This window comes from Haliotis cracherodii, unplaced genomic scaffold (assembly GCF_022045235.1).
Source record: "Haliotis cracherodii isolate W230 unplaced genomic scaffold, xgHalCrac1.p SCAF_8, whole genome shotgun sequence".
NCBI lineage: Eukaryota > Metazoa > Mollusca > Gastropoda > Lepetellida > Haliotidae > Haliotis > Haliotis cracherodii.
The window spans coordinates 10,131,146-10,144,975 of record NW_027266341.1 but is presented as its reverse complement, the minus strand read 5'-3'; the positions used below and the strand labels follow the sequence as shown (position 1 = coordinate 10,144,975).

The following is a 13,830-nucleotide window of genomic DNA, read 5'->3' as shown; positions in this document are numbered from 1 at the left end:
GATAGTGAGTTGATACTACCCAAATATCTCTCCCGCTATCCAACTGGTGCGTTATTGACAACGTTCTATCGCGTTTATGAACGAAACAATCTAATGTGTTTATCTATGGGACCAGAAAACGAAATAAGAAGTTAAAAGTTGTGAGCATCGTGCTGAATAATGATACGGGGTGTAGTATCCTGTAGAAGGATTAATGAAAAGGCCGGAAATGGATGGAATAACTCAGTAATACAAAATATGCACCGGGGATTGTGTGATATCAATGACAAAGATATTTGTTAACAATATGCACGGTGCCTAAGGAGCAATATACTGGTAGATCATGAAATGAAGCTGTTATGGATAGCAACTTTTCCATTATCTTTAACAACATGTCGGGGCTACTTTTTGTTTGTTTATTTTCTATTTTATTTTCTATTTAGTCTGTAACAAATACGCTCTCTGAGTTCTACTGAAGTTGAATATATTTTACTTGTTTGTCAAGGGAAGCATCATGACGCTATGTGTCGGACTGCTTGTTGTCCGTTCCCTCACCTGATGCAGGACATGAAGTCGCCCTGGATATAGACATTGTTATTGTCGTTGACAACCCCATGTATTATAAAAAAAGCATGACAACACATAAAATAGTTCCTCCTCCTCGTCTCAGACAATTTAAAAAGTTGCCTTGCACACATCTTCAAATTTCGAGCGCAATTGCACTGTACAGTGAGACTACCGAGAGTTTCTCTCTATCTGTATGACTGCTTTCGGTTTTTTCAGTAGTGTAGCAAACTGTTTTCAGGTCAAAAAGTAAATCAAACGCTGTCAAACCTGCAGAATTGATAGTTATTTAAATGATGTCTATACTGTAGAATTGATAGTTATTTTATGATTTTGGTTTTTCGGCAAGATGAAGCTAACGGGTCATTTACAGATGAATATACTGATAAAAAATTTATCTACTTAACCATTACTCATTCCTGCAACTGTCTGCAAAAAGTAATCTATTGGCGGGTAATTTTGCGCAAAAATATATTAGTTGAATGAAGATTGGGATGTGAAATAAATATACAACCACATGACCCCTACCTTGTTTGAAATTTAAATGTTTGCCCCCAAAAGCAACTTGATTGATTTTCAAATATTAGATATCGAAGATACCCATCAGCTGTTGTTTATTAAGCTTTTAAAAAAATAATTTAAAAAAGTTTTTAATCAAATTATATTTTTTTAAATAAGTCCATGTAGAATTTGTCTTTGGGTGCTGACGAAACGCCAGTTTATCTTTTGGATAGAATATCGCTAACTTAAGATATTTTCAAGTGAAAATCAAAAATGATAAAATCAAATGAGAAGTATATATATTGGCCCTCATTTTACATGCAGCCATGAATAAAGAGCATGCCCTCCTTAGAAAAATGATTAGCGAATGTCTCGTTTCATGAAAATGTGTAATTTAATTCCTCCGCTTTATTCTATAATACGAAAGCCTAATGGTGCCATTTTGATAGCATTAGGGTTTTTTAATCGAAATTTGTTGTTATTTAACTATTTTCTCGAATTTTCTAGCTCTTACTCGTTATTTCCAATATTTCCTCAATGTTTCAAGTTTATCTATAACAAAATCGATTATTTTCTCGTTGCTTCGACTACTAATCGTAATTTCGACTATTTTCTCGTTATTTCAAGTTTATTTTAAAAACTCGAAATTTCGATTTTTGTTGGCGTAATTTATATTATTTTCTCGTTGCTTCGAGTTTTTTCTCGTTATTTCAATTATTATCTCGTTGTTTCAATTATTTTGTCGAAATTTCCAGTTTTTGAAATGAGCTTAAAATAACGAGAAACTATGTGAAATTACGAGAAAATAATTAAAATAACGAGAGAAAAAACTCGAAGCAACGAGAAAATAAATGAAATTACGAGTAAATAATTGAAGTAACGGGAATTTCTTTTCGAAAATTAGAGTTTCTTAAATAAACTGAAATAACGTGAAAATAATCGAAATAACGAGAAGATAATTGAAAATAATGTCGAGAAAATGAACAAATCATTGAAATAACGAGACATTTCGATTTAATAATAAATATATATGCTACCAAAGTGGCACCATCAGGCTTTCATACTATAAAGCTCTCACCCCTTGGCATCTATACACCAATTGCTGCCTTTATACAGCACAATAACGATCGTATGGTAAACTATTTCTGCGCGTATCTTAGACAACAGACAGCTTATCAGATGCATTCTCAAGCAAAGGCAGGTAACTTTTGTAATTCCGTTTCCGCCCGCCCGTCCGGAAAAAAACATTGAGAAAAACAAAATGAAATGGAGACCCTTTTTTCAAATATTAACAATTGGTACATAAAGTACAAAATGTAAATCTTGCACCTTGGGTGGCTGTCATGCGAGTGTAGAACTACCTGTTAGACTAACTATATTAAATACAATATCTCTGACAGGAGCACAAGTTCAACGTGTGCCTTTTAAACGCAAACAAATATCTTTGGGCCAAACAGTCACCTCCTCTATATCTCCAGGGATCGCATTTCGGTAAACCTACATTACTGCGAAATGCGAGCCCTACAGATGTAGACGACGCTTTAGTCAGTTTCGGTGTTATTGTATATGTACGTTACAGTTTCGTTGTATATCTCCTTTTGTTGTTATAACTTAAAAAGAAACTATTGAGTTAATGTTTTCACATTAGTTCTTGTATGTTAAAAATACCCAGTGCAAGTATGTATACGTGTACAGGGTGCGCACCTCCCTGTTTATCTGACATACATGTCAACGTATCATGTGATTCTGCTCATTTCACGACTTTATTTCCAAAACTTGGGATCAAAATCTCGGGATCCACCCTGCCACCCCACGACCCCCTCCCCCTACATCCATCCCTACCCCCACCCCACGACCCCCCTCCCCTACATCCATCCCTCCCCCACGACCCCCTCCCCCTACATCCATCCCTACCCCCACAGCCACCCCACGACCCCCAAACCCCTACATCATTCCTACCACCATCCCACGACCCGCCTACCCCCTCTACATCCACCCCCCCCCCCCCCCACACACACACACACACACACATCCACATCACGAACCCAAAACCCCCTTACATCCACCCCACCCCAACCCCCACGCCATACCACGATCCCCAAACGCACCCAACATCCATCCCCAACACCCTATAACCCAAAAAAGCCTACATCAATGTCCACCAACAACCCAAACCACAACCACCACCCCTCTCTCCCTACAACTTGATCTTGAAATTAAATGAAGAGGTTTTCTGAAAAATATATCGTAAATTATTAACAAACCAACACCAACTCCAACAACAGCAAACCATACACGTGGTTTGAAAGTGGTCTTTCTGCTATTTTAATTCGTTTTACCTGAGATGGTGATGCTCCTCACTTTAAAAATTTACAGGAAGATTAAAGCCGTTATTCATTGAGATACTATCTTGAAATTTGAAGATACTAAATTGAAATTTCAAGATACTAAGTTGAAATTTCAAGATACTATATATCTTGAAATTTCAAGATGCTAAGTTGAAATTTCAAGATACTAGGTTGAAATTTCAAGATTATTCACTTCAAACGTATTTTTACATCTTAGGATGTTAAAAACTTAGTATCGTGAAATTTCAACTTAGTATCTTGAAATTTCAACTAAGTATCTTGAAATTTCAACTTAATATCTTGAAATTTCAACTTAGTATCTTGAAATTTCAACTTAGTATCTTGAAATTTCAACATAGGATCTTGAAATTTCAAGTTGTATCGAAAAAAAATTTAAAAAAACAAATGGCCCTAAAAGGCTTTCGTACAAACATTTCGGTGTTCATAAAAATCTAGACTGGTTCCCTGATCCTCCGCTTGGTATCGCTGATCTTGCTCCGCTTTCCAAAGCACAGGAGTCCGTATCTAAAAATAGACGCCCTCATGCATATTCATGACCGGTATCGCCCACCATGAAACATCGTCTGCTACAACAAGATGGCGGCTGTCAAAATTGTAGTTTCAGAGGTGAGTATTGGTACCAACATAACGGATATGGGATGTCAGTGTATTCTTTGACTAATTTCCTGCAAATATTGACACGGCAGTGTTTTTTGTTTTAAATGGAGGACGGTGAATTTCTTATGAATTTACCTTCTGGACAGATTATCATGAAGTTCTTACGCAAGAAAATTAAGTTTCTGAGAAATTCTGTATGAAATTGCCGTGTTGTCAACTATCAGATGCATGGACTATTACATATGCACTTATGTTCATAATTCATATGCTTGTCACTGTGTCTGGTAGTACGGAAATGTCATTTCTGGGCTACAACATGACACGGCCAAAATGTCAATGATAGCACACGAAACTGAATTTTAACCGAAATAAAATCTAGAAATTTTTTTGGAATAGTTTTGATGATTCACGCATCAAAAAAATGCAAAGGCAATGAAAGCACGAGTAAATATTTAGCTGCAAATACTTTATTGTGACAATAATTACGAAACGGGAATCATTTGAACTGGGCTATGTATATGGTCAGATGATGGTCATGTACCCTAATTTCGTGGGTATATTAATAAATTCCTGAGCAAACTGAGGCAAACTGAGGGTTAGGTAGGGTAACACGATTATCTCCCTTAGACCACTATCTGCATGATGGCGCCGCATGATGGCGTCTTGCTACATTCACAACACACAGCGCTGGTAGTGTAATCTTTTAACGACGTTTATAAACGTCTCGTCGGGTGAATACTTCTATCTTGATTCATTCTTCGTCATTTATGTACGTCTGTTGGGATCGGGCGACAACATTTATGTCACCCAAACTTACTGTAAATATCCTGAGTTCCAGATGCCTTGTTGCAAATGTGATCAATCTTTCAGAGTATCATAGTTACCGATTTACCCTAAAACATTTTGGCATAAACCCATATCACATTAGATCAAACCTTTCACGTCACAATATATGTTTCCTAACGACAAGAAATGTGCAGATGACATGACGTATATTTTAGGATTTGTCGATCTATTAAAAGCCATACAGTTAGTGATCGTTAGTAGCATTAAGGGCGTTCATACTGATTTTTGTGTTTCTAATCTCCAAGGTTTACCCAGATTTCAGAATACCTATTCATGGCTTTGACGATCAATACCAAATATTTGGCAATTTAAACATATATCTGGTCGACTATTGAGAGAAAGCTGAAAACACAAATTTAAACACATTGTGGAAAAGAACTATTAGAGAGAAAGGCACATGTAGATAAAAAAAATTAGAACCCATCACCATAAATACGATAAAGACATACTGTAATTAAAAAAACAAGGGCAACAACTCCAGCCCGGGTCAGTGTAGTAACATTAAGATCCCGTTAGTTGCCTCTTACGACAAGCATGGGTTGCTGAACGTAACTTCACTGGCAGAGTCCACGCTCCAAGTGTATTCATTCGTCAGTGCACCACCTCGAGTCGACACATAGCTGGACTGTAGCACATTTCCAGCCCTCCTGCTGTTATATCAACTGCACGGATTATGCAGATCTGCGGGTCGTGATTTCAAAGTTTGTTCAGCAGTATGTGAACATGTACACAATGGTATGATTGTACCCGCGTACCCTTGGTATAATTGGAGACGCTGGTGAAAATTTATAAATGAAACAAAAAGTATCACATCCGAAACCAAACATTCAGAGACGTTTACCAAAATATAAAGAGGTCAGAATGTTTCGAGTGACGTTTGAAGCCTCTGTGTAAATAATCAAGTAAGGATCAAACAGACCAGGGATTGATATTATGAGCAATGATCCACGCTTTAGAGGTACGATGACCCTCAAACAATCAAGTCACCGAGCCTGACCATCTGATCCATTATGTCGCCTCTTACGGCCAGCACAGGCTGGTAGGGTCCAGGTCTGACCCTGAATCACTGTGGGAGTCTTTCTTAAAACCCACCCATACACCACTCACTTCTAACTTCAGGTAAACATTGCTTTCTGTCTCTTCTTTTATAAGTGATTGTTAGCGACTTTGCAAATGTTTTAATCTATCTTTCTATCATATGATCACAATACGAATATAAATTATATATATATATCGATGTAGTCTGAATGTACACAAATATATACTGATAAGCGTCAAGTCCAGCCCATCGCCGGAGGTTCAAGGTATGTCCTTCAGGGCCATATGACAGATTTTATGACACTTCAAAAGGTAACAATGTTTTCGTATTAAATCTTATAAATTTGTTTGTTGGTTTGCTGGTGTTTTACGCCGCATTCAGCAATGTTCCAGCTATATGACGGCGGTCTGTAAATAATCGAGTCTGGACCAGACAATCCAGGGATTGACATCATGAGCATCGATCTACGCATTTAGGATACGATGACGTGCATCAACCAAGTCAGCGATCCTGACGGCTCGATTCCCTTAGTCGCCTTTTACAAGCATGGGTTGCTGAAGACCTATTCTAACCCGGATCTTCACAGGTAAAGTTTATTAGAATTGAAATGGTAACGTATAATAATACAGCTGTAAATAATAAAGACCAAAGGAAGTCGGTTTATATAGTTATTACTTGTGGGTAATAATGGATTTACGACAAGTTTATATAAATGATTAGGCCAAACAAATAAATATACAATTCCTGTTTTCCGACCGCCACTATTCTGGAACCCCCCAAAGCTTAAAGCAAGAAAACATCACAAGACTGGGCCTAGATTTTCGAAACGAAGTTTTTAAATATAACACGGCGAAAAGTACACTTAAATTTAAAAAAGACTATCATCTATTATGATTTTAAAATCGTTCCATTGAATGAAAAATTCAAAGATTATTAAAGAGAAATTGTCTATTTCATATTAATCAGTAAATTTAATTCAATAAACATTTTCTGCGAAAATATATCGGAAAGAGTTCAAACTTTGCTGCTTTTTATGACATTTTAAACTCAAACGAGCATGGGAACCTTTTTTTATTTGATTTTACCAATCGCCCTTCTTGAAAATACGATGCGTAAATCTGTGCGTAACTTTTGCTGTCAAATTTTTTTTTTAATTGCTTTTCGTAATGGAATATATCTATGCCTCTAAATACCTGTTGCAGTTGTTCAACAGACAATATTTAATCACTTGTTTTCTAAGATTTGAAATGGCCTACGTGTTGTTTTTAAAAGGAAACAATATACAATAAATTTTTCTAGAAAAATATTTAATATATTCTTTATACGAATATTCTTCACAAATATTTAATCACATGGATGTCCTTGTTAAGTCAATAAATACACTGTATAGTTCATCCAACACAATTTCCTCACAGCGATAGTCGCTTCGCGGAGCTCTCTTTACTTTTTTCCATTGGGCTTGGCCGGGCGACAAGCTCCTCACAGCGATAGTACGTTCCCGGAGCTCTCTATACTATTACCGAGAGTGTAACGAAGGTGTCACGCGCTGGGAAGGAGCTTGGCAGGCAACAAGCTCCTTCCCAGCGCGTGACACCTTCGTTACACTCTCGGTAACATATAGAGAGCTCCGGGAACGTACTATCGCTGTGAGGAGCTTGGGCAGGCAAATACAAAGGGAAACCACTCTCAGTTAGAGTATGAACTAAGATTAGCTGCCCCTGAGTTATCGGTGAGGTCACGGTCATTACTGTAGCCTGCCGACTGCCTGATGACTGTAGCCTGCCGTTTTTATCCTTCCTAAATTTTCAAAAAAGGTAAGTTGTTTCACACTTCTTCACCATGGATTAGGATAGAAAAGTATCGTAAGCTATCGACTCCACAGTTATGTGGATCGCTGTCGCGATTAAGAACATTTCTTACTTGAAATCTTTGATGCGTTCTTCGTGTTTTCGAAGTGTCAATTTGAATCACACAGTTTTACAAAATGAAATGTTAATGTTTGAGCGTACGGCAGACTAATTGTTTGGCAAAATATCTATGGCAAAGTATGCCATCATCTTGGATGAAGATAAAATAAACTTACGCCAGGTATGGGGCTATCTTAGATTTACGACAAACTTAACCCTCTTGGTGCCACGGGACCATATATGGTCCCTCACTTTTCACACCCGCATAGTGCCAGGGGACCATATATGGTCCCGAGAAAATGCCCTTTTTAAACTGTGAATTTTGATATTTAACGCTGAGTGCGCAAAGTCAAAACTATAACCATCATCACCCCAATCATCTTAGCTTTAACATCGTGTAACTCATACTTTATACAATGCTACGTATTGCGAAATATGGCGAGATTAGTAAAGTGGCTACCGCTCTTCTCGGCCTTTTTCTGCCATGTTTGAACACCAAGCGAATGACAGCGAATTTTGATTATGCACCCATGTCACATACACGTAAATATTTTTAGACAAAATCCTTGTTCATAAGAGAAAATATGACCTGAGTGGTCAGAAAGACATATTTTTTCCAAACTGTATACTTATTCAAGTAAATACAATTCTGTTCACTCCTTTATGAACAAGTTTATTTACACGTTTTGTATATTTTTATCGACTATCGGTAATGGCGGAATGGTCGGTACACATGAGAAAACGACAGTGTATATTTCCATTACATTTATGACGTACATTGAATGAATTTATAACCATCATCACCCTAATCATCTCAACGTTAATATCGTGTAACTCATATTTTATGCAGTGCTACGGATTGCGAAAATATGGCGAGATTAGTAATGTGGTTACCGCGCTTCTCGATCTTTTTCTGCCTTGTTGAACTTCATGCGAATGAAGGCAATTTTTTATTATGCACCCATGTCACATACACGTAACTATTATTATATCAGACAGCCAATTTGAAAAAGAAATCTGATCGCACTGGTCAGAAAGATTTACTAGTCCCCACTGTTCAGTTATTGGCGTAAGAGTACTAACGTTTAGTCGGCCACAGAAGTTTTTTGTTCAATTATTGCATATGTTTATGGACTGTGTGTCATGGCGATTTAGCACGGCGCTACATACCAACCGACAGTGCAGATTGTCTTTTTGTTTATGATGCTGATTTACAGAAAATATTCAAATCAAAGATATGGAAAGATAGCTATAATCGTTAATATTAAGTTGGTATAGTGTATATTTATGGGCAGGAGGTTCATGATCAAAACCTAAACATTGAATGGCCAAGCCAGAAGTGATCTACAGGGCACGTTCGCATCATATCTGCGCCGCGATTTCTTGTTTACCGGTTGTCCTACATACTCGCCCGTTCAGACAAATAACTGCTACTTTTTTCTTATGAAATGACTAAGAGTCATGTGTGATTGCTCAAACTAGCTGACCGTGTGAGTGACTTGCCCTAACTGTTTCACATTTTGTCGCAAATGGAGATTTTTAAAAGTGTGGCCACGACATCTAACGTGAGTCGACGCCATATTGTAAACAAATTGTGTCAAGGTCGGTTCCACATGTGGTAGCTCGGGCCCCGTTTCTGTCGATGGTACACGCGATACAAACATAATGCAACTACTGAAAACATCAACATAACTTCTACAATGATGCCAGCAATACCTTTTTGTATTTGGATTAACCGCTTATGGATACGCTGTGCTGTTAAGTTCGATTTGGATTTGTTTTTCCTTTCATTGAAACTGTGATAATGGCGCTGTGATTGGTTTGCTGAAATAGTATTTTTCATGAGTCTAATGTACATGGTACATGCTGTGATTGTAGAAGATAATTGATAACCAATTGCGTATGCATATATATCATCAAATACACATTACTAATGTCTTCAGAAAATAGAATATATTATAGCTTGTTTTCAAACATTCTGCCATGGATATTAGATTTACAAATTATTTATGTACACTGACTCTCGATTAACGTATGATAATCTATTGCAAGTCTTCAACTCTTATTTGATATGTCATCGGAAATGTCAGCAATGAGTAAAATTAATTTTATATCGTTACAATCTGCAATTTTATTCAAATAGGCTAATAGACGGTCGGTGATTTCCCGCCGCTGTGAATTTGTCGTCTGGACGGGTGCGCGTGATTTGACCTCGCGTGTTGTGACGTGGATGACGTCACATGAAACAGCTGATCTAATGTTGTGGTAGTATAACGGATACACGTGGTTTCATTTTCCAAATAACAATATTCTCTTTGACTGAACTAGAAAGCATATCTAGTACATCACGATTGGAAAATGTCTACGGCGACCGACGAGTGAATGAGACCGCTTATCATTTGACTAACAGTGTTAGAATATTTGGCGCAGTTTTCTAATTTTGGTATGTTGACATGTGCTTTTCATATCTGTTTGAAGGCTTGATATTCCAAAAATATAATGTGCATTTATTTGAGTACAGTGAGTAGGCTGTCAAAATGGATCCAATATTAAACAACCTAGATTTTTAATATTTTAGCTTCATCTATTGGAATCTCGAATGGTTCAATTTATAACATAAACAGTAAAAGTAATTAGATCTACTCACAATATATAGATAATCAATTTATGAAAGACAAACAGTTTTTTCAGTATAAATGTGATTTCGTTTTAATGTTTTATATAGTAATATTTATGTCTTTTTTCACTTTGCATTATCTGAATTACAAAATACTTCGACCAGTGACATAGTAGTAATCAGATTCTACTTTGTTTTGTATCCTAAGTATGAAATAGATTTTTATAAAATAAATATTTGTCTAAGAGCAAAATCAATGCATTCTTGTGGGTTTTTTTTCACCATTTTAATTTGTATATCTTCCCTCCAAGCTGTAGTTTAGCTAGGCCAAATTAAATTAAGAAAAAAAAGGAAAGACATAATAAACCATTTTTATTAAAGATTTTGCTGGTTAAATTTTCGAAGTTCAATACCAAGAATATATTTTTCCTTTTATGACAAATAATTCCATAACTTTCATAGACCTACGATCATTATCTATTTCAAACTTTTCCTTTAGTAGAATGGGATGGAATGTGAAACTAGTGGAAATAAACTATCACGTATGTCCTTAAATAGACATGTAAATACACTTCTAAAGTCGTATTTATAAATCAAATGAATAAATGAAACTTAGTGGTATTTCATGGACTAGCCATACAAGTATATTTTGAGCAAAGGTCTAAGTTAGGCAGCCAAGTGCGAAATACGAGCTGATAAGAGGATGTATGTTTTCTAGTGGTCATAGTGAAACAATGACATGTTTCAGGTATCGTCTGCTAAGTTAACCATGTTTGTAAACAATATATATGACGTGACTGACGTCATCAGATGCCGCGGAGTTAAAAAAAATATGGAAACGTTTTCGAGACATCTCTTATACTATTTTACCATTCGTTCCAATGGTTCTAAGATACTTCTTTATGTTCTTTCAGACCAGTACGACCATTCGTGGTCATTATAGATCCAATTACAGCATTGATGACCTGGATAATGCCTATTGTTACCGAAGAAAATGTATCTGCACAGAGGGCTGCTGCTATAGATGGGGTGTTCCAGTTTCAACACTTAAAGACCGTCTTCTCGGAAATGTCAGCCTCGACAAAGTCAAGTCGGGACCGATGCCGTTATTTACAGCAACACAGGAATCATTCTTGGCCAGTCACATTCGGGTTATGGCGGAGATTGGCTATGGTTACACTCGTCAGGAGACAATCAACCTTGCGAGTGACTATGCTGTCCACTTGGGATATCGGGATCGTTCTCATCCATTGAGTTAACGGTGGTTGTACAACTTCATTGATAGATGGCCAGAACGTAAAGTCCAGAAACCACGCAAACTGGAGGCTGCAAGGGCGAGATCGGCGACCAAGGAGAACATTGCGAGGTATTTTGAAGAGCTATCACAGGTCATAAAAGAACACAGCTTGGACAATCATCCTCATGCTACCTTCAACATCGACGAGAAAGGCCTCTCTACCGACGTTACTCCCCCGGACATTGTTGCCGGTGTTGCAAGGCACAGACCGTGACATCGGGGAAGTCTAGAACACTCGCGATGATTGCAGCTGTCAGTGCAGTTGGCGGGAATGTTCCACCTTATTTTGTATTTTCTGGTCAACGGATGAGAGAAGAACTGCTATCTGAAGCAACAACTGGAGCTTCTGGCACTGTGTCTGAGGCAGGATGGTCGAATACGGATGTATTCAGTACCTACATGAAGGGTCACTTGGCGAAATACCTCCCAGCTCGTGACGCAGATTCACCCGTTCATATATTATATGACGGCCACAAGAGTCACGTGTTTAATTCCACTTTGACGCCTATTAACATTGTATCTTCCTTCAGAAAATCTGGAATCCACCCGTTCAACTCAGAGGTTGTTGATGACTTAACGGTTGTTACCAATACTGATTGTGCAGCACGAGATTTTCTGGAATGTCGGGGTGGCGTAACAAGGTTTGATCAAACTTATAGACATCGTTGTATTTTTACCAACTCCCACATCCATAATATTAGTGTGTGGAGTGTATAGTTTACTTCCCAGTTGTAGCTGATATATCAAGTGCACTACATCAGTTCCACTATGGAAACAATAGACAGACAAAAACATCAATAATGCAATAAGCTTTAGTGAAAAATAACAATACAAATATCAATAGATGGATAGTAATAATCACAATGTGTAACAAAAGTACTACGTTGTAGATCACATGCATCATATTGTAAAGAAGACATGCACACATTATTTATGAATTATGAGGTGGAAATATTTAGCTAAACAGCATTACAAATATATACATGTACATTAATAGCTTATGTGGGAAGCTCTTTTTTTTAAACTATCAATATATTGCCTTATAAATATAAATCAATAATAAACATGCATAAGAATAGAATATAGATCACACGTATGATATTTTTAAAAACATAACATATTTTTACAATAAGATGTTTAGTATTGATGAGGTAAAGCTGTTTTAAAAAAACTGCATATACATATCTTATCACATATTTTGTAGGAAGCTTTTTTTAAAAAGTATCAATATATTAATCAACAACTGCATAATAAACATGCATAACAATAGTACTATTTATAGATCACATGTATGATATTTTCAAGAACATATGAATATCTATTTTATAATAAGATTTCTGGTATAATTCATGAGGTAAAATTGTTCTGATAAATTGCATATACATATACAAATATACATTTACATGTTACGTAGGAAGTTCTTATTGAAAGATATAAAAATATATAAATTTATAGTAATATAATTTATATAAATTTATAGTAATAATAACAATGTGTAACAATAACACTACATATAGCTCACATAATGCTATTTCTGTTCAACAGCAAATACATATAATCCTATATTCATATGTATTTACAGTTAATGAGGAATGTATTGGAAACAAGTGGTATCTATACCTGGTAAACTCAATCATAATGTATAGATATTTATATAAAGTATGTAAAACTGACTAATGATAATGGCATATCATTTTTTAATAGTAATGTTCCAAATCATCTTTCTATTAATAACTTCAGTTACTCCACCACCACCCCCATCAAATGACCAGACACAACTCTCAATAACATGTATACATTCTTTGAAGCACAAGTCCATCATTTCCCTCAAAGATGATCTATAGAGATACAATCGTATACCTATGAAGATCATCTATGCACTCAAGGCAGGGTCAAGGTCGGTCCTTTACACAGGCAAGGTCCATCTGTGCCGACCCGCCTTGCGCTTGAGTTATGAAGGTGAACTTCAGTGCCCTGTCTTCAGGATGTGGCTCAGATTCATGGTACCAAACGTGCCGCTCAAATTCTTCTAACTTTGAGGCTGAAGAGAGGAAATACCATCAGGTGTGTACCTGAAGAAATTACAACTTGAGGTGTTAGAAATGTTAACTAAA

General features: G+C 36.6%; 1 pseudogene; it reads left to right on the top strand.

The window, feature by feature from the left end:
- Positions 1-11,573: 11,573 nt before the first annotated feature.
- On the top strand, positions 11,574-13,484 carry LOC139450368 (uncharacterized; annotated as a pseudogene).
- Positions 13,485-13,830: the final 346 nt, after the last annotated feature.